The sequence below is a fragment of the Paramisgurnus dabryanus genome, chromosome 10 (genome assembly GCF_030506205.2).
Source record: "Paramisgurnus dabryanus chromosome 10, PD_genome_1.1, whole genome shotgun sequence".
Lineage (NCBI taxonomy): Eukaryota > Metazoa > Chordata > Actinopteri > Cypriniformes > Cobitidae > Paramisgurnus > Paramisgurnus dabryanus.
Window position 1 is genome coordinate 22,169,101 of NC_133346.1, and position 20,861 is coordinate 22,189,961.

Sequence of the window (20,861 nt, forward strand, 5' to 3'; positions counted from 1 at the left end):
AGTCTCCTCCCTAACCTACGCTTAGAACTACATTTAATGGATTTTATTTGAACCTATTGCAAAGGTCATCCAACCTTTTTCAGGGCAATGACCCCTGGATAGAGATGAGAAGTAGGGATCCCCAGTATAGGTATTTAATTAAGACATTTACAGTTTGTTATGATGGCTACGTTAAATGCAAATAACAACTAACAAATATAAATAATATATTTAATTGTGGGAACTATCTATCCATGTATCCATGTAACCTTCTGAAAAATCCAGCAAAGACCAGCTAGACCAGCTTAAAAAGTGACCAAAATACAGACGGCTTGCTACACCAGCAATGCCAGCTAAAACCAAGCTGGGAGACCAGCTATAACCAGCTCACCAGCTTATGCTGGTCTTAGCTGGATTTTTCAGTATCTATCTATCTATCTATCTATCTATCTATCTATCTATCTATCTATCTATCTATCTATCTATCTATCTATCTATCTATCTATCTATCTATCCTCAGTTAACTCAGTAGCAAAGTTTTATGTTTCACTCAGGTGTAACAGTCTACTGTATCAGTTTAGTTGTTGCAGAGCAGCAGCCCTCCAATTACAGCACGCGCATATGGTGACGTGAATGCGCCCGTGGTCCAAATACTTGAAGCAGTTGGACAGCAGATAGAGCGAGACAGCCGGAGAAAGAAACACGGGACTGGAGGTACACTGTATATCGGTACAGCGGGGAAGCACGATAAGCACGACTACGGTAATTGATCTCATTCTGGACTCTTTAACATCCTATAGTAGGCTACTACTGTGCTTTAACGGGACAGGGTTTAATCCGCGTTTCTTCGTTGCGATGACATGCGATGTTTAATCTGCTCGTGTAGGGCATCATCATCATCTCTCTATCTGCCCGCATATGCTGCTTCTGGTATTAGGTAATATACACTAGCTATCTGCTGGGGCGACCAGATCTGCCAGGTACTGATGCTGTACTTTACGTTTTAATGCAATGGCATCCCTTATTTGATGCTTTCTCCAGAAATGCAATACAATCGCGCACCTCGGACGAATTCGCTTGCGTTTTAACTTCGCGTCGCTGTTCAGATGCTGCATTCGGGTTGTGCTGGTGCATCTGCTGTGCTGAAATATTTATAAGGCTGTAGCTGAAGGAGACAAACACTCACTGTGCTGTAATGTGATACAATTTTCATTGAACGGACTGGATGAAATGCTTGCCCACATAAACTTTTCAATGTGTTAATATGGATTATTTTTTTGAGAAATACTACTTAAATTAAATCTGTAAAAATGTGTTGTTGGATTAACAGTGTATGTCTGGTGTTATCATTTTTTGCATCCTATGGCCAATGTTGGTGTTTATGATATTATGGCATTTATGCATCTAAATGCAACATGACAGCCAGTCAGATCTCGTGAAGATTTAACAGGAAAATGTGATACTCGTGCAAGATCGATAGGGAAACTTGGGTAGGACTGTCGAGTCTCGCCGTAAATAATGAATTGAGCTCGTGCCCGCCTCTGCGCGTTCCTCATTCATCCAGTGCGCGTGAGAGGAGACAGCAGCAGTAGCAGACGGCCCACGCGTATCGTGCTGACACCAAAATATTAGCTCGAACTTCGACTCAGATACATTATAGACACAACTGGACTATTTTTCATTTTTCTTTTACAAGTAAGTAACGTTTTAAAATCTTTACGGGCTCAGGTTTTGTGACAGTTTTGCTGTATCGCGGGAGATTCGCTTAGATATCAGTTTGAGACTCGTTTGGCTCAGCGGTTCTGTTACAAGTTGCATTTAAAAAGTTGCTTTCTCATCGCTGACAGCCAAAATAAGTTTAGACTTGTTTGCATTCGCGGTTTGCATGTTGTTTAATTTTCCATTTCTGATCTAGGGGAAGTTCTCACGGTGGCTCTCGGTTTTAAACGCTCGCGTTGTGTTTAATTTGTTTCGGTTTCAAGTGCGTTAATGACGCGCACGTGTATCAGTAATAGACCGTGTTATGTTATGTTTCTGTATGTAATAGACTCTTATATGTAAAGTCTTTTTAGTAAGGCTTGATGATCATCTCGCAGCAGGTGCTTATTGTGAAGGGACTTCCGCAGTTTCACACCCCATCTGCACTGCGAGTTAACGACGCGACAAATCAGATCGCTCCCGTTATAACAAATGAACGCCGCGACGCGGAAGAAATCTTGATGTCGGTGCCTCAAATAACCAAAGATTTTGTTTAGCCTATGTGAGCCGACTCGACAACTGTTTACTTTAATACACTGACAATGCACTGACTGTGACATACTTTGCATTTTCAGTATAGTGTGTTTATGTTTTATGGCTGTTTTTGTGCTTGGCGCTGTTTTGAAATCTGAAGTCAGAATTTTAGGAATGCTATTGTGTTGTATTGTTTACAATAGTATGCACACAGTAACAATATTGTGCATTGTTTGTTTACAACTACCATCCACTCTCGTGATTTTGTCCTATTTTTTTTACAAAGGTAACCACATTTTAAAGCAGATTTTTTTTCATTTAGCAAAAGCATTAAAAAAACGTGAAAAATATTCATTTGTGAGTAATAAAGTAATGCGGAAGTCATCTGTAGTCTCTCTAAATTTATAATTATATAAAAACTTGTCGGAATTGTTTATAAATTGTGTAAACCCTCTGACGATCGTTTCTGTTAAAATGCAAAATTTACTATTAAACAATTTTGAATTATTTTATGGACTGCTATAAAGGCATGGAAGAATTTAAATATTTGATCATTTCTGATTGGCTGATGCCAAGTTACCACAGTTTTAGTGTAGAAACAGCAAATGGGGACAGTAACTACATTGGAATTTTGGCATTAACCTTTTTTTTCTGTGGCACAAGTAACATGAAATGACACAGTGTTTGACTTCGTACATATTCATGTTTGTGTGTGATCTGGAATATTAACACTTTTACAAAACAAAGAGCATAACTGTGAAGCTGTTTCCGCATGCTATCGGTTCATGCGTTACTTCCGTCCATCATCACACACACACACACACACCTACACTTCCCTCAGTCAGTGACACACACACATTGCTGTGAGCTCAGGATCTGAAACGCTAAAAATGCTTGGCACATTAGCTGAAAATAGCTTGTGGCTATCACATATTGCCTCAAGTTGAAATGCAAAAGATTGCACTTGTTTGGAAGGAACGAATTCTCTTGAGAGAGAGAGAGAGAGACAAGTTAAAATGTATTTATTTAAAATTTCTGTCTGGGCCCAAGCAGTCTGTGTTTGTGCCAAAACACAAAGTATAAAGACTGGAATGCAAGAAATACAAAAACGTATTTTCTTGTTGCGTGTTGGTATACTGTTGGTTTAGGTTCTTCTTGCACAACTTTTGATATGGGACAGTTCACCCAAAAATTACTATTTATTCCGCATTTGCTCACCAGCATATATGTTATACCAACCTGAATGACTTTCTTCAGTGAAAAAGTTTTTTTTAAATGTCCCAATAATGAAAGTGAATAAGAAGTGGGGTAGTCAAGATCCCAAAATGCTTCAGTCCATATTTGTTTGCAATGAGTGCAATGTTTTAAATGTGTTTCACAGGAGAATGTTAGTCATATAGGTTTGGATCAATGTGAGGGCTAGTAAATACAATAACATTTTTGGTGTGAAGGTCAAGTTAAAGGTATCTCTGACCATCCAGTAGATGCATCTGTTCTGAGCAAAGAGGACAGACACTCGGAGGTCAATGGGTAGATGTGAAGAGGTCACAGACTTTTTGTCTCTTGTTCCCCTTGTGTTTATTTTTATCAGGTTTCATCTTCTGTTTGTCTTTTGGAGGTCCTAGAAGGCACGACTTTGACTGTTCTTTAATGATGGGGTTTAGGGACTGAATGATCCTTAGTTTTTGTGCTGTTGAACTTGGAAGTTCAAGAAAGTTGGCAGCAGAAGAGTAGACTATGTCCCAATGGCTGTCTGTATGAATTTTTTGTTTAAAGTTGTCAACCTATGCCCAGAGAAAAGCATAAATTCTCTCTTTGTGTAGAGGGTTTCACAATATCCTAAATTCGTGGTCTTTTTTAAACCCCTGGTCCTGGTAAGCACTACCGTGGACAATCTAAGGGTGTTTTCACATATACACTGTTTAGGTCGGCCCAAATGACGTGTCGCTCCGAGTACGGTGCGTTTGGGTCAGTGTGAACACAACAGCCGCACTCAGGTGCGCACTAAACGGCCGCTCCGAGACCGCTCCAAACAGGTGGTCTCGGAGCGGCTGTTGCCGAACTCTGGGGCGACCCACCTGTGTTGTGAACACTGCTGGACCTCGGGCCGAACCAAATACAGGAAGTTCTCCACATGTTTGAGCCACTGGGCTTTCGTTGTGACGTGAGCCGGGTGTTATATTGTGGGTTAACAACAAACAAGCCAATCCTGGTCCGTTGCATAGAGATTCGCTGTCTCCTTTACGTTTGAGCTGATGATTTTATAAATGCATAGCTGTCCTCCACACACAAATAGTGACATTACGGGCTTTTTAGCAAACGGCTCCGTGAGAAAGGCTTTAATAGAACAGCTATGCAATTTCGCGTTAAAGCAAAGAAACTTCGCAAAGACGTGCATCGTTTATCTCTACATCTTGATAGCTGCGCTCTCCCTGTCAGGCTGGTTGTCGTGGAAACGTGGGGGTGGTCATGAGACGGTAAGAGCTGTCAGAGACCAATGACAGCGCTGACCGTTGTCACATGGTGTACGTTGCAGCATTTCGAGTAAAGTAAAAAATATATATATGTGAACACGGACCGCACTAACTGAAAAATTATACAATGTATTTTGGTGCGCTCCGAGGCCGCACCACGGTGCGCACCAACATATGTGAAAACAACCTAATAAACATAAATTTAGGGTGTAAAGTTGCGTCAAAGTTGCTGATCGTGACTTTTATCCATAATAATGTCAGCATTGTTGATGAAATGCAACTCTTTCAAAATGCATTGCTTTTTTAAATAATCAGGAATTTAAATGGGTTGCATTGCAAGTCTTTTTATTATTATAAGCAGCATTAACTCAGAGATTACACTTGGATGTCTCTTTGGATTAATAACTAATCCTAAGTATGTCAGGCATTGCTCTTCAATGCATTCATCAAAACTTCCTCTTTTGTATTCTATAAAAGAATCGATGTTATGCAGGTTTGAAACAACACAAGGGGTTTGAATTATACCAAAAATTGATTCGTTATAAAGCAGTTTTGGTCATTAAATCCCACCAGAGGTCTTATATAGATTCCGATGCAGTACTGTATATGTGGCTGTGTTGGACAGAATGAATAAGCATCTATCCACCTAATCACCTGTCTGTATTAGTGTCTCTCTCTCACCTTTGTATTCCTCCATTGCTTTCTTAACCGATCAGAGCTATTTCTGGCACCTCTCTTAGCTGATGGGAAAAGCTGACATTGCTAACAGAGAGGGGAATTTGATCTAGCCAAAGCCCACTTCCTCGTCCAGAACCCGGACACCAGACACTGTCCACCTCTCCAATGCCAGGACATCTGATTTACTGTCTGCTGTTTGCATGACAAAGAAAGCCTTTCTACCGAGAGTGTTTGAGAAAAAGCGAGAACAAGACAAACAGGAAGAAACTTTTTCTTTCAAAAGCAGAAGTATTTTTCACAAGTTTGAGGTATCGCAACTGCCATAGGTCCTATGCAAACAACAGTCCAAGTGTGCATTGTTATCGTTGGTTAGCAGCAGCCATTTTTGGATATCGTGTCTGGCAGTGCCAACAGAATTTGGCACATTATATGTTTGTATCTTGGCCGCTGAATGTACCTTCATCTGTCTAATAAGTGAGGTGCATGCTGTGAAAGGCCCATAAAAGACCTGGCACGTAGCTTACAGTTAAAAAAAATGCAAAGAAAGCTGTGCATTTTCTCTAGCCTTTCATTTACTCCGCCTTAGCCGGTTTTGGGCACTTTTCTAATGAGCTCACTGGGAGACCAACTCGCCGACCAGTGATAAGCTAAACCAAGTGGATGTTGGCTTAAGCAGATTAGCTGATTTTTGTATAATTTAATGCAAAAATGTTACATATAGTGCCTTTAATATAGCTAATTTGGCTGTTTTGGGGTCTAAGGGAGCAATCGAAGAGCAAGGTAGTACTAGTAAGTGTAAACTTGGTCATGAGTGATAAAGGAAGGGTGCTATGGAATGAAGGACTGGGGCTCCTGCGGGGGTGTGCCGTGTAAAAGTGCCCTGTGCTGTGTCAACAGGCAGTTTGTGTATACGTGCATGTTTAAGGCCGATGTCGGGGTGACAGGAGCTGCAGAAATGCATCCAGATCTAACACAGGCATGGAAATAAATGGCCATGTAAGGTATCTGAGAGTCGGCGAGATAACGATTTTTTTCCTGGGGATGGACACACATTTCTGCACATATACCGTATAATGATGCTGCTATATTTATTTTTTTATTTTTTTGTGCGTGACACCATATGTAAAATACATTTTGCTTTATAAAATGTTTTCGAAATAAGCCGGTTAGGGCTGTGTGGCTCTTTCTGCTTGCTATATTACATCTCACAGCATGGAAATGAAAAGGTGACCTGGAGAAATTTCATACAAATCTTTGTGGAAAGTTTCCAACCGTTCTCCCATTAAATCTTTTATAGTTTGAAAAAGATCCGACGTTTCTTTTATGCTTTCTTAAATATTTAAATATTGGCAACATGCCATGTAGATCGTAAAAGCTTTATTTACATGTACCGCCAGCTAATAAAAATAAATTGTAAGAGAGAGCAGTTTTTAATTTCATTTCTTTCTTCACAGCACATACTGCAGAATGAGCTACGTGCCTAAGAGTTAAGGGTGAGTTCAAATCTCTGACCCACCACATGAGTAATCGTAAGTGCTTTAGCGTGCACCACTAAAAGGCATTTTAATACAGTGTGATTCATAAAACGCTTATAAAGAGATGCAGTTCTATCCTAGATTTAGGTGAAAATGACGTGTCTCATTTATCCTGCCTTCCTTTCGAAATACTCATTGCATGGCATAAACCGTGTTGCTTGAATGTTATGCAGCAATTAATCCCCTTTTGACCTCGTTGTTTTAAAAAAAAGTCTGTCATGGATCATGTAGATATTCAATTAAAGGTTGGAAGGTAGATTGCTTCCCCATCTGATAGCATGGGTAATTTAATAAGGGATACTTCTAGCATGTTGGCGTCGCCAGGGCCGATGGAAGGAAAGAAAGGGGGTAATGAAGAGATGGGGGGTCTGGGACACTTTGATTTGTTCTGCCTTGATGGTCATCACCCCTTTGCCTCTTCAGAGAATTAACCAATTAGACCCGGCGGCCGGCCCGGTAAATTCGCCGGCACACTATTAGACAGATGAAAGAAGACCTCTGTTTAGCCTATAAATGGGTGAGAGGAATATTGATAAAGACACGGCAGGGTTATTGCGTTCATTCTGGCACATGATGATACAGTACTTGTTATTTTATTTCCCACAATGCCGTGTGTGTGAGTTATGGCAGCGAAAATTAAGCTGCCAGACTTAATTGTAGGAAATGATCCAGGCCGAATTGTTCTTTTGTGACAGAACTGCACTTATCTGACAGTGATCTTATTCACCGTTTTAGAAGTGCGCGGTGGCTGTTGAAAGCTCTATAATGACTGTCGGCCTGTTCATTAAGGGTAATTGGTAATGTTGCTCAGTTCTGGGTCTGTGTGCGTGTGGGTGAATGATTTCATAAGTGGATGGGTTATAAAAAATGCCAGGCTTTCAGTAACGATGGAATTTTTGTCTCTGATTGTCCTATGTAACAAATCACAAACGAATGTGTAATGTTTGCACCATTAATAAAAACAATTTGAGATCAAAATTGCTTCTCTTTGTTAAATAACCATGACAAGTGCCCGGATGTCATTGTGCTACTTTTCCAACATTTTCAAATCAATTGTTTTCAGTGTTATTAGTAGATAAAAATTTTGAATAATTTAAGGGATACCCCTGCCAAATATCAAAATTACCTCATGATTAACTCACCCCCAAGCAATCTGAGATGCATATGTCCATCATTTTTCAGACGAGCACATTAGAAATTATTTTAGTAAATGTCTTTGCACTTCCAAATTTTATAATGGCAGAAAACAGTTCTCTTCTGACTTTAAACCCCAAAAAAGTGCATCCACCCTTCACAGAAGTAATCTACATGGCTCCAATGGGTTAATAAAGGTCTTCTGCCATTACTCGATGTGACTGTGTTAAAAATATCCATATATTGGACCTTATAAACTGTAATAACTAGGTTCTGATAATGGCGCCATCTTGGACTTATGAGCGAGTTTTAGCGTACTAAGCACTTGTGGCTATGGGTATGTTGCGCAGTGACGCTAGTTATTATAGTTTATAAAGTTTAAAAATAGGGATATTTTTAATACAAAATCGCACCAAAACTTCTGCTGACAGCTTCAAGTCGTAAACGTTTATTGGCAGTTGCAGTGATTATTATGGAACTCTTCCAGTATTTACCCATTTTGATAATTTATGCAAATATGAATAACTCTTTTGTTTATCATGCCCCAAAGAAGGCTATTTTATAGTTAAAGGCGGGGTGCATGATTTTTTTTAAAAACCCTTTGGAAAAGAGAGTTGGGCCGACTACCAAAACACACTTTTACCCAATCAGCAGTAAGGGGCTTGTCTACTAACCGACATCGTGGCCTGGGTTGCGTATGTGTGGGTCGGGTCTATCAAAAGAAAGTCCAGATTCTATTGGGGTAGGGGAATGTTTGTTTAGGTGGTTTCAAATGTCAACACTGGCTTTCAGAGATCATGCACCCCTTTAACAGTTTATAAACTGTTTTGGTTTACTTGTGTGAAAATGGCACTCAATTATTCCAGGCACTCAGTTTTTGCTTATTTTGTGTTGGTAGGCCTGCTTGTAGGCCGCTGTACATATGTATGCCCTTCAGTTGATTAACAGGAAATTTTTGTCAATTTTAGTTATTTTATTATTGTGTAATCATTAGATGCGTATTTACAAGCTGAACTATTTTTACATTGACACGCCGTCTTATTGCAACACTCACGCAACAACCACAGATGTCCCGCAGATAGGCCTTCATAAAAACTCGCCAATCACTTGTTTATCTGTTAGGTACTGCGTAATAAAAATGCACATTACTAATTTCTGTTCCTCCAGCCAAATGTACTTACTGGCTTCAGCCAACAACCCCTTATGCTTGCAGTCCATGATGTCTTCCGATGCCACCAACAGTATCTGAGTGACATCTTCCTATACTGCTGCAAAATACAAAGTATATACAGCTCACAGTATGTATTTATTTTTATGTTGTTTTCGTGTCTGTTAAAACTTTCAGTTGACATGAATAATGGAGAGCGACAGAAACAATGCAGTTGCAATGCAGAATTGTTCACATGTGTAGCACAGCTCACATATGCACCACATTGCATGTGTGGAGAACATTTGTGACTCCGTGAAATCCAGGCTAAAGTCTCATCATCTAATTTTGAGATTAGGAGCATGAAATTGGGTAATACAATCGATCTAGGTTGTTAACCAATGAAGCAGGCCATTTAAAACTCAATTTAAATAAACCACTCTTGTAAATACTGTGGTTGCAGCTGTCTGCATTAATGCTATATCTCAACTTGCCTGGAGTGTATAGTTAACCTCCGCACCACAGAGCAGACAAAATCGGTACATTTTATTCCAATGCACTCCTAGCCACCTGAGAAATTTGATTACCTGCTGCAATGCGTCAGGCAGGTACAGGGACGGTGTGTGACTATGTGAATTTAGTTTAGTCGTAAAGCAACGTTTATATGTGTGCATGAAAGATAGACAGACAGACAGACAGAAGGGGGTGTTTAATGAGGAAGGAAAAAGATTCCTCAGTAATGATGTCCAGAACTTTTCGTAACATCTGTCCAGGCTGAACTATTCACACTGTTCATTAATACCAGCCAATGTGCACTGAACACTGTCTCCTCACTGCGGGCTTTCATAATGATATCTGCTATTATTTCAGATTTTTGCTATTATAGTCTATAATAGAACATTTTTAACTATAATATAATATAATAGCTACATATAATATTTAGCTCAGTTTTATAGGATATACAATGGTTTCACATTACACAAATGTGTATATGTGTGTATCTATAACATTAAGGTTGAATATTCAGGAAAGACTCAATTTTTCCCTCTTACTGTTTTAAAGGAACAGTATGTAGGATTGTGGCCAAAACTGGTATTGCAATCACAAAACGTGTGGCTAAAACTGATACTGCAATCACACAGCTGGTGGCCAATATACCAAACGACAACATAAACATCAGTTGAGGGCTGCAACTCCACTTTTTAAATGACAATATCCTGGCCAGACCGCTGTTGTGAGTGATATAAGTATTTGAAATGAAAATTATTTCTTAATGTCTAGTGACATTTTAGGGCCATTTAATGATTAATTGATATAAATTTCTTACATACTGTTCCTTTAAATATTGCATAAATGTAGTAATGTCATGTCATCCATTGCAGTCATTTTTCTAAACTATAATAGCAGAAATCAGTAATGCATATGAAATGCAAGTGACATCACTTAAAATACATCATCGCCATTGTTTTGTCTCAAGATGCACACCAGTAATGATTTTTGTAAGGTATCTTTGTAAAAACAACTTAAATGTCCTAAAATAACTAAGGCCTGGTCCTGACTTAATCTAAACCCTGTTCGGGAAACTGCCCCATAGTATATTTCGTATAAACATATAGTACAGATCGACAGTTTATTTGTGGCAACACATAATTGGTCACTTATATGAGGTCCGGTATGTCATTTTCGGAAGCAGAGACACAAAGTTAAAAAAATGCTTAGCATACAGCCACGTGAAATGTTGGGCATTCAGCAGCACGCATGACCGCTACCCGCACCAGTGCCAGACGCGTCAAGTATAATCCAGGCTTCAGATTCACAGTAGAGCGTAGCGACGTTATGTATTTGTGCACAAAACCTGTCATGTGAGCGAGAAAAATTTTGCTTTTGTGGTGGGCCGACCAAAATATATGGAAAAAGTGTATATGATGCACCATTGACACCATTAAAAAAATAGCCAGTATATGCATAGCTGCACACTTGTGATGGTGTCATGGATCATTTTTTGCATACTGTTTGTTTTGCACATTGTAACGGCATACTGTAAAATAACCTGGTGCGACACATTTAAACAAATCCACTTCTATTATAAAGCCAAGAAAGCTCCTATGTGTTGGGAGAGTATGAGTTCTTTGCTAGGTGCAGACGTTTTCCAGAATTGCTATAAAATCCGTATAGGCATATTCTATCAACTAACATATTTGTTGTCACACAATGTGCACTGCTATACCACCCAGCTTAAATTACTAAACTCTGGACCCTTTATTTTGGCTCTCGAAAATATTGATTTCCTCAAAGCTAGTGTTGTCCATCCTTGGCATGTCATTGAACCTCACAAACTGTTTTTTAAACTTCCTGTGGCAGTTCGTGGTTGCATCCATCTGCTAAGCTCTCAGGAGCAAAGTGTAATTGGAAATCTTCCTCGTGTCAAAGGACATCCCCTCCTGCATACCTTTCCTTCTTTTTTTTAAGGTTGACAAGTTGCTTACTCGCTCACACATGCAGTCTTACACACATGTGCGTTGTGCACCTGCAGTGATATTTTCAAGTCAAGGTGAACAAGATATAGGAGGGAGGACATGTATAGAAAATATATAGCTTGCATGCACTATGGGTAAAATTGTCTAATGTTATGCAAACAAGATTAGGTGAACTGCTGTCATGTGATGTAAGCAATAAGCATACTGTATATGAACGATTTAAACCTGCTCTTTTCACAGCCTGTCTAACGCCTATAGCGCTTACCCTTGTTTCATGTATTGCAGGGCCTGCCTTACCGTGGGTTCACACCAGCCGTGCTTGAGGCGCCAAAATTTGCGTCTTCCGCGTCTAGTTTGCTGTTTGAACATTTTGAGTTTACTTGCTTCATTTGCGCGTGAAATTCTAGTCATCAAGACATTCACACGAAAATTCATGTCATGGGATGGGCTTCTGCGACTCCGCTTGCTTCCTGTAATCATGTCTACTAGAGCAAGCTCCTGATTGGTTAACGAGGCACGTTTTTCTGTCAAAGTTCAACTTTTCAACATTTTTCAACTCGCGTGTTGCCGCGCCAATACTCAATTCGAGGTTTTTGTGCGAACGAGGCGTAATCTCATCTACGTGCCGCGCTAAATGACTCATTTGCGCCACAAGGCCTCCAGAGGCGCGTCAACGTGGCTTCACATTGACTTAACATTGAAATCACTCGTGCTTGACGCCTCTACCGCGGCTGGTGTGAACGCAGCATTAAGGGGCGGTCATACTAGAACAGTGGTCTCCAACATGGTGCCCACGTTTCTGGCCTGATGCATGTGTATAAATGAAAGTCAGTTGAACGAAAAAGTGCAGTGTCGCCATCCTATTACTCTCTTTAGGCCAGGATTTTTCCGCCCCATAATTCTTTGTGGTTTTTCACTGACAACACATCTTAGTTTGTTGGTTTATTTCAGATTGGTCTTTATTTTCATTTATGTGCAATATTCACCCATATTAGTTAAAGTATATGGATTAGGATGCTGTGTTCTGGCTGGCACAAACATGATAGTGAACCTTTAATCTGTGTGATGGCTATGATTTGTATACCGGCCCGATTGTCTCTCCTGATTAGTTTTTAGTGATCAGGCTTAATGTGGATGGCATTAGCCGGGTTAGTCTGGTGGCTTACTGGAAAGAGGTAAAACTGGATTCTGTATTTCGCTTTTTATGTCGAACCCTGATCGCGTCACAGCGGGGGTAGATTGTCAGCTGCTGCTAATTTCAACCCGTTCCTTGTTTGCGGTCTATTTACGGATCAGGGGCACAGTCTTGAACTGCCTGTCACTCAAAGAAAAATAAACAAACATGCTGGACACAATTGGCAATGCCAAGAAAACCGCAGTTATCAGTAATGCTCTGGTTAGCATTTTTTAAGGTTCCGTTGCAGATCTGATTGGCAGATCTGATTGAGCTATCTGACGTGACAACCATGCCCATATTCAAATTAGCAGAGCGATGTTGATTTTTTTCAGTTTTGGAAGATCTATTGATACTTGTTAGAAAGGCAAAGGTCCTGGTTTAATCCCTTTTTTTATTTAACCCAGATTTGGGTTAAAAAGTGACGAACACAACTGTTAGGTTAAATTACCCAAAAATTATATTTTATTATATTATATTTACATTTGATCAAACACTGGGTTTAAACAAGCCAACATAGATTAAATTGCAACTCAACAGGTTGAGTTTGTCCCTTTTTGGCCCACCGCTGAATTACAACTAATCAAGCGTTGTATTGATTAAATGAACTGTCACTTTGAATGAAGGGGTCGGCCTAATGTATAAATGTAGATTATTACTATAGGGCTGTCAATTTAATGTTCGTTTAGTGTGTTTTTTTAATGAAAAATGTATCATGAGCCCTGAGCTGTACTTAAATTAAAATCATGAATAAAGTAGACAGCACTTTCTGAAAGCACACGAAACATAAAAGATTAAGGAGCAAAGACAAAACCCTGTTCTTCTTGGTTCGACCCCTTTACAAGCTAAGTACAAGCAAATGCTGTTTAGTCAGTCACATTTTTGTTTATAGGGCATTTTAAAAACAACAATTGTTGACTAACATGCCTTACAATTAAAATACAACATCTGTACAAAACACTAAAATTACCCCATCATTTACTCACCTCATCATTGCCATCATATGCACTGTGACGAAACGCTCGTGGCATTTTTTAGCTAGATATGTTTATATTAAAATGCAATGTGTCGATAACTAAATAAGTTTTCTCTTACAAACATATCATATTGTTTCGTTTTAGAAGACATGTCCTTCATTTTGACTTCAAACAATTGGGGTACTATTCAATGTCATTACAAAGATATGATGAGACAGGATATTATATGACTCTAAAAGTCATATACACCGGGATTAAAGGAATATTTCACCCAAAAAATGAAAATGCATCATTTACTCGCTCTCATGTTGGTACAAACCTGTATAAATTTCTTTGTTCTGACAAACACAAAGAAAGATGTTGGAAAAAAGAATACTATGGAAGTCAATGGGGTTTCTGATCCTTTGTATTCATCAGAAAAAATACATTTATACAGGTTTGTAACAACATGTGAGTGAGAACCATCTCTTTAAGGTTAGTAAATTATGGGGTAATTTTTATTTTTCTATAAACAATAAAAAAAAGACAAAATACAAAAATTAAAAGGGCATTTAAAAAGTAAATTAAATAAATTTGGCAACTAAATGATGCTTTAAGGTTTGTCGGTGTTACCTCCGAGCAGCACACAATGTTTGTGTTCTGCCTCTTTATTTTTGTGAGCCTGTAACTGTGATGGGCTGAGCTCTGTCTGCAGCAATTTCACTGCCTGCTTCTCCGCGGTACCCTGGGAATTCTCTGACCCACTTTGCCTTGCGGTCGGAGTTATTTTTACGTATTAGGAGGAGAGCAATACAATTATCCACAATATCTGTCTTTTTGCTTTCAGTGTCATCTTTTGTTGCATGTTTTCCGAGGTTATTATTAAGAGGATGGTTGAAGTAACAAACATTCCTTTTGGAGATTCCTTTTGCTGCTCAAAGTATCAAATCTTGCAATATCAGTATTATCACTCTAAGCGAAGAAGAAGCATCCGAAATCGCAGTCTCACCAAAATGTATGGGGCAAAGTGTGCCTGCGTGCATTCGCATGCAAACGAAAATGGTCTTTGTCAGCGAATGTTGTATCAGCAATATCGGTTGCGGATGGTGCAGTCTCTGGAGATCCGGCTCTGAACGCATGTAAACCTGGATCTTTATTACACTCCCCCTTTCTTACCACGAGGTCACTGCGGTTGCATTTACATTGCAGGAGCTCTTTGTTTCATTTTCGAATTAAAGGTTCTGGCCCAGTTTAACCTCGAACCCGGGTTAACCTCAGTAATGTAGCTGGTTCAGAGGCGTGTCGGCAGACGGCTCTGGACATAAAGACCTCACTGATTATAAGCTTTCAATGTTAATCTGATTAGAGGCTTTAGATATCTCTGTGCTTTCTGATGGTACTAATGCCGTTGTTACATCTCAGATGTGCGGTGGATGTGTCTGTTAGAGAAAATGCTGTTTTCACCTCCTCACCTTTTTTTTTTTGTCATAACACAGCACAGCACACAATGAAACAGATTTCACGATCTCTATTAGCACCGTCGGTTGTGTTTTTTACACATTAAGATGAACTTGATTCGTTCTGTGCGATAGATTCGGGTGACATTGACCTCTGCTTATTAGCAGGTTCACAGCCGCTGCTTGCCGTGTGGGTAAGGTAGAGCTAAAACGACGACAGCGTTAAACAAGCCGGGGGAAAACATGTGCTCGACCTCCGTTCGCACCCTCTCTTAACACCCTGGAACGGGAGGGAGCGCGTCTCCATGGTAACTGCAGAAGTAAAATAATTGGGTATGGCCCAGATTGTGTTACGAATGATGTATGGAAAAGGGGCATGTTCCCCATGGGATCTAGTTTTTTTTATTGTTCCTAAATCTAGCTTGCTGTGAGTTATGTGCATCTAACTGAGAAATGCATGATTTTTTTGCCATGGTTTGGTTTAACAGTGAGGATTTTTTTTTTGTTTATGTTTTTTTCTAATTTAATTTATTAAATATTTAAACTGGATTTTCTTCACAAAAGAAACAAAGTTTACATTTTAAAGGTTTAACCTGCAACAAAATGTTACAATGTCTTCTTGTTAAAGTCGGCATGAAACGGAAGTAGCAATTGTCTTATTTTCCCTGTGGTGAAGTATATCTAAATGAAACGGGTTTTGAAATGACAAAATGGTGAGCTGGACTTGAATTTGTCCATTAAGGAATTGATTTGATCGTTGGAAGTTAAGTCCCTGCTATTTGCTAATCGCTGCAGTCTTTTCCTGGACCCCACTCCCTGTCATACCATATAACTGAAAGTTTTGTGGAGGAGAGGAGATTTGCATTTTTGATTAAAGATTATGAGGGCATTAAAAAAAAAAGAAAAATAAATAAAGCTCACAGTTACGTATTTGTAAAAAATTGGGAAAAAAATTACAGCTTTTCATTTCAATTTTATTGTGACTTCAAAAAATGTGATAATACACGTCCTTTTTATACCAATAATTATCTGAATCAATTGGACAACAAACATTTTCTAAATTGAATAAAATCAATACAATTTGTGATGCTGTGAAAACCCAGCCAAATTTCTTTTTTTTGCCATTTCTTCATAAAATCATGCGACACAATGTAAAAAAAACATTCTGTGACAATATAACCTTTATATCTTTGAAGATTCAGGGCTCGCAAAATCGCTTGCCCCCTGTCCCAGGGCTATTGTGAATTCCTGGTGGGCTACCAAAATATATCTCCGATCTAAGAGAGGAAAAAAATATTTGAATGTTTTTGCATTCTCTTACATTTGGTTAGGTTATTATATTGTATGTATTTCAAGCATCGTGTATTGAAATCACGTTTGAATGCATGCTCGCATTTACTTTCACTTTCCATTCATTCGCCATCACTCGAACTGTACAGGGTGCGGCAATACTGATTTGTCATTGATGCTCTGGACCTGTTATGCACAATTTCCTCACGTAACAAGTGAAATATCCCACAGCACGCTTAAAAGTGATTTAGATGCGCAGTGAAGAGAATTTGCTAACGTACTGGCTGTTATGTTAAAAATCCCTGACAAGAACAAAGAGCAGAGAAGTGCAGTTTGCTGTAGCTCAGGGTAAATCAAATATCATGGTTTGATTTATCCAACAATTGCTATGACAAAATATAACCCCAACATTAGAGGTATAGATTGAATATTTCTGTACTGTCAAAACTACTGTATGTTCAGAAGCTCGCACACCGAGAGTAGCGTTTCCGACAACGCGCACACAATTCAGTTCCCTCTCTTGTCTTTACTGGAAATATACACACAAAGCAATTTCGGCATGTAAAACAATTATGAACATCTTGAAGTAAATATAATTAATTCAGAAAGAAATCAGATTTGTGACATTTGGCTCCGTGCAGAACTAGTTTTTAAAGTGACAGTAGCCCCTATTTTTCTGATTGGAAAAATAATCCAGTCTGTGACTGGAAAAAATTTTATATTTCTTGTGATCCATTGAGCCACTATTTAATTGTGAGTAGAGATGGGCAGGAACAGGTTTGCATGTAAATTTATTAGGGATGTAACGGTATCAAAAATTCACGGTACGGTAGTATTTCGGTATGATGCCCACGGTACGGTAATTATTGAAACATTTGCAGGAAGAAAAAAAAACAAATGGAGACTTGGAAAAACTCCCATAAGTGTTTATTAAACAAGACTGAACATTACAATGTACAAAGTGTAGTGAAGTGTTTACAATTTTCATAAAAAGGACAAAAAAATTAAGTTTCATTTTAGTTTGTCGACTTTAAACAACTCCCAATCAGTCAGGTTTTAAGAATTGAGTGACTCCCTCAATTGACCTAGTTTTAATTATTATTAAAATTAATGCTAATGCTTGGTACTCCTATGAAAGCAACGGTTGTGATTGTAGAATCAAGAAAAGATGATGAGTTTTAAGATGGGTCAATTCCTGAAAACAAAAACAACCCAGTAAAAAATGAAAATTGCTTACTTATTGTAGCTGGACTTAGAGCTGAGGTCAGCTCACTTAATACAGGGGCGCGTTTCCCAATCGGAAGTCTGCAGCCTCTATGGGTCGCATTTGTAGGCTGCATACGTAACGAAGACCGTCTTATTTCAAAATATTAACATTTTTCAAGTTGACTATTATTCTTATTTAATCGTATATTATTGTAACACGCTTATGACTTGCGAATGTAATACTCAGTTAACTTAAATACACCAGGCGTTTAATGACGGATGCAGCCTGCATATGCGACCTAAGGAGGCTGCAACCTTCTAATTGAGAAACGGCATACACACTCTGCTCATTCACGGATTTACTCACTCGTTTTTTGAATGTCCATCACATTTTGTCCTTCCTCGTTTCTTGTCACAGCGAACGCGAACTTTTTCGACACATCAGATTTAAAATCCGTGTTTCTTTTGCTTCCGCCATTGCCGCTCCACTTGTAAAGAGGCGTCAGAGTAGCACGCATGGGATTATGGGAATTGTAGCTCCCGCGTCCCTCCACTCGCTTTACTTGACCGGAAAAAAACTACACGTGTTGCCCGGAAGACCTTACGTTTTACCGATCATGTGACCACGGTGGTACCGGGAAAATCTTCTACCGCAATACCACGAAATTTATAATACCGTTACATCCCTAAAATTTATCAATATTCTACGTAAGGAATAATTGACGACGGGCCAATTAATTATAAGAAAATAACGCACACCCAAGGTGTAACTCCGCTTCGTGTTGGGTCGTTACACTGCGGGTGTGCATTATTATCAAATAATTCAAAATACCAGAGTCAATTATTCCTCTTATACCATGGTTGCCACAAACATTGCTCTGGTGCCTATTTTTAAGACATTTGACAAGTTAGGTGTGCGGTTATCAGAAATTAATGCATACCCACAGTCCGGAACATTTCTCATCCAATCAGAATACAGCATTCAAGAGACCCGTGGTATAAATGAAAAATAATGTTTTTTTTTTCATCTCGGGCTACCAAAAATTAAAGAGTATCTGCCTGAAAGGCTACCAGGGATTTTGACATTTTGCGAGCCCTGATATTAAAATCAGTGTGATACTAAACGTTGATGTTCATCATTATATTGAGACCTTAGCCTGAATTTCACAGACAGGGTCACAATAAAATAAAAAAGATGCAATAAAACGTACATTTCTAATGTGACAAAAAGGCAGCATAAATGCCTTTTACATAGAAATACAATGGTAGAAAATAATAAATGTCGTTTAAAGGTTACACTGTCTAAAATGTTCCCTTCACTGTTTTTATCATGGCTAAAATGAGACACAGACTGGTTATCATGACAGTGCCAAAGTTTAAAGGGGATATACAGGAAGGAAGCACTCATATTTTACAGTAAACAGAAGACGTGTTTTATATCGAGCTGTTGCACATGCTGCTTTATATTCATAGTAAGAGAATTTGTGAAAGCGAGTTGACTGCATGAATTCGGGTCCGTCTGGGCATTTTTCTTTCATATCCTTATAGTCGAGCACAACCAGGTAAATTTCCCCAAGCCCGCAGCTGTGTCCTACATAACTGGATTAGCTGCTATAATCTGTATTGCTGAAACCCTGCGTAGTGGCTGTTACATCACTTTATTATTTCGTAATTTGTCTTTTTTCAATAATCAAGCCAAAGCCCTCTTATAATACCCGTAATCTTTACACGCTTTGGCTCGATTTGGATGTGCATGTTAAACCGGTGTAAGTCGTCTTTGGCGCCTAATACAGGATGTGCCGGAAAGCGAGAACATGCAAAGATAAATATTTTGGCTTTCGTGGGCAAATGTGAGGGAGATTTTGAGTGGAGGCTTGTTCTGAAGATGGTTAAAGCTCACAGGCTCCTTTTCAATATAAACAGTAAACAGTGAAGTCTTTGTGAGGTGAAAGCTTGACTTACTGTCAGTTTCAGCAACACTCTTCCTGATTAAGCCCAGACTTGAGCAGCTGCTGTGTGTGTGCGTGTGTTTCAATGAATAGATGTTAAAGTTAAGCTTTGTTTGGAGATGAAGTAGTCCATTCAGCTAGCTAGTGGTATTTTAAGGTCAGATTTGTGAACAGTGGCACCAAATTCAGTCACAAAGTTTAGCTTTTTTGTAACATGTTGTTTGCAGTTGGTCATAAACGCAGGCAGGAATGCTCTAAACTTACACCATTGGTTGAGATGGTGTTGCTGTGTCAAGATAGCTCAGACACACAGCAATGTTTTAGAGCTATTAATGTATAAATGGCTTTCTTGTAGCTGTTTTGTATAATACACCATAATAGGATATTATAAATTCATTAGAATTATGATGCAATTATAATAGAATATACATGACAGACACTAATATACATCCTATAAAATATACATTAGACACAAGCTTGCTAAAATAGCAATCCAATTTTAAAACCTTACAGACTATTATTTTCAGAGTTAGTGTCACCTAATATGCATATATTTTTACAAGGTTTAATATATTATGTCTCCTTAAAGTGAAGTCTTTGAAACAAATTGATCCTCCTCGTGAAAAACACCAGTCCCATCCAAATGGTGCTTTACTATTCGTGCGGCCCTTGTCCTCTTGTATGAATAAGAAACCCAAGAATGAACTCTTTCTGTGATGCTGAAAGTCATTTGGCAAGATAAGAGGGCCTTTAAGACTACTGAGATGGATAATCTCTGTGCCATTTACCACACAATCTTCACTAGACTTCACTGTGTTGTCCACACACTCAGTCTTTTGGGCCACTTTACTGAATTGCTACTTCCAGTGACCAGCATTTCCTTCTGTCGGTTTACTAGAATTACTACACCATTCTTCAACAGTTGTGGTTGAGCCGTGGTCAAAAGTCCTGATCTGAAAGAGAGGAGGAGAAAGAAAGAAAGAAAGAGAGAGAGAGAAAGCTCTTTGCTCTATTTGCTCTTCTAAGCCAGTGTCTGTGGGAGTCTGGGCTAACAATACTGCTTTGGCAACGGAGGGTACGGCTTTATTGCTTAAACAGAACTGCAATGCTCCGCATGAGATCTCCGCAGGATGCGTCTGGTCTCATGGAAGGTGCTTGGATCCTGGTGTGAAG

At 39.0% G+C, this 20,861-nt stretch overlaps 1 protein-coding gene across 6 annotated transcripts in view; it reads left to right on the forward strand.

Moving 5' to 3' along the window:
* Nucleotides 1–591: 591 nt before the first annotated feature.
* The window catches only part of strbp (spermatid perinuclear RNA binding protein), an 88,971-nt gene continuing 68,701 nt past the window's right edge, over nt 592–20,861 (forward strand). For 5 of the 6 annotated variants that reach the window (XM_065290285.1, XM_065290287.1, XM_065290288.1 and 2 more), the window contains exon 1: nt 1,539–1,674. The gene's annotated coding sequence lies outside the window, so the exon portion shown is untranslated. Of the gene's footprint in view, nt 742–1,538; nt 1,675–20,861 lie in introns of those variants that run through there. The other variant, XM_065290286.1, reaches the window with a different exon arrangement.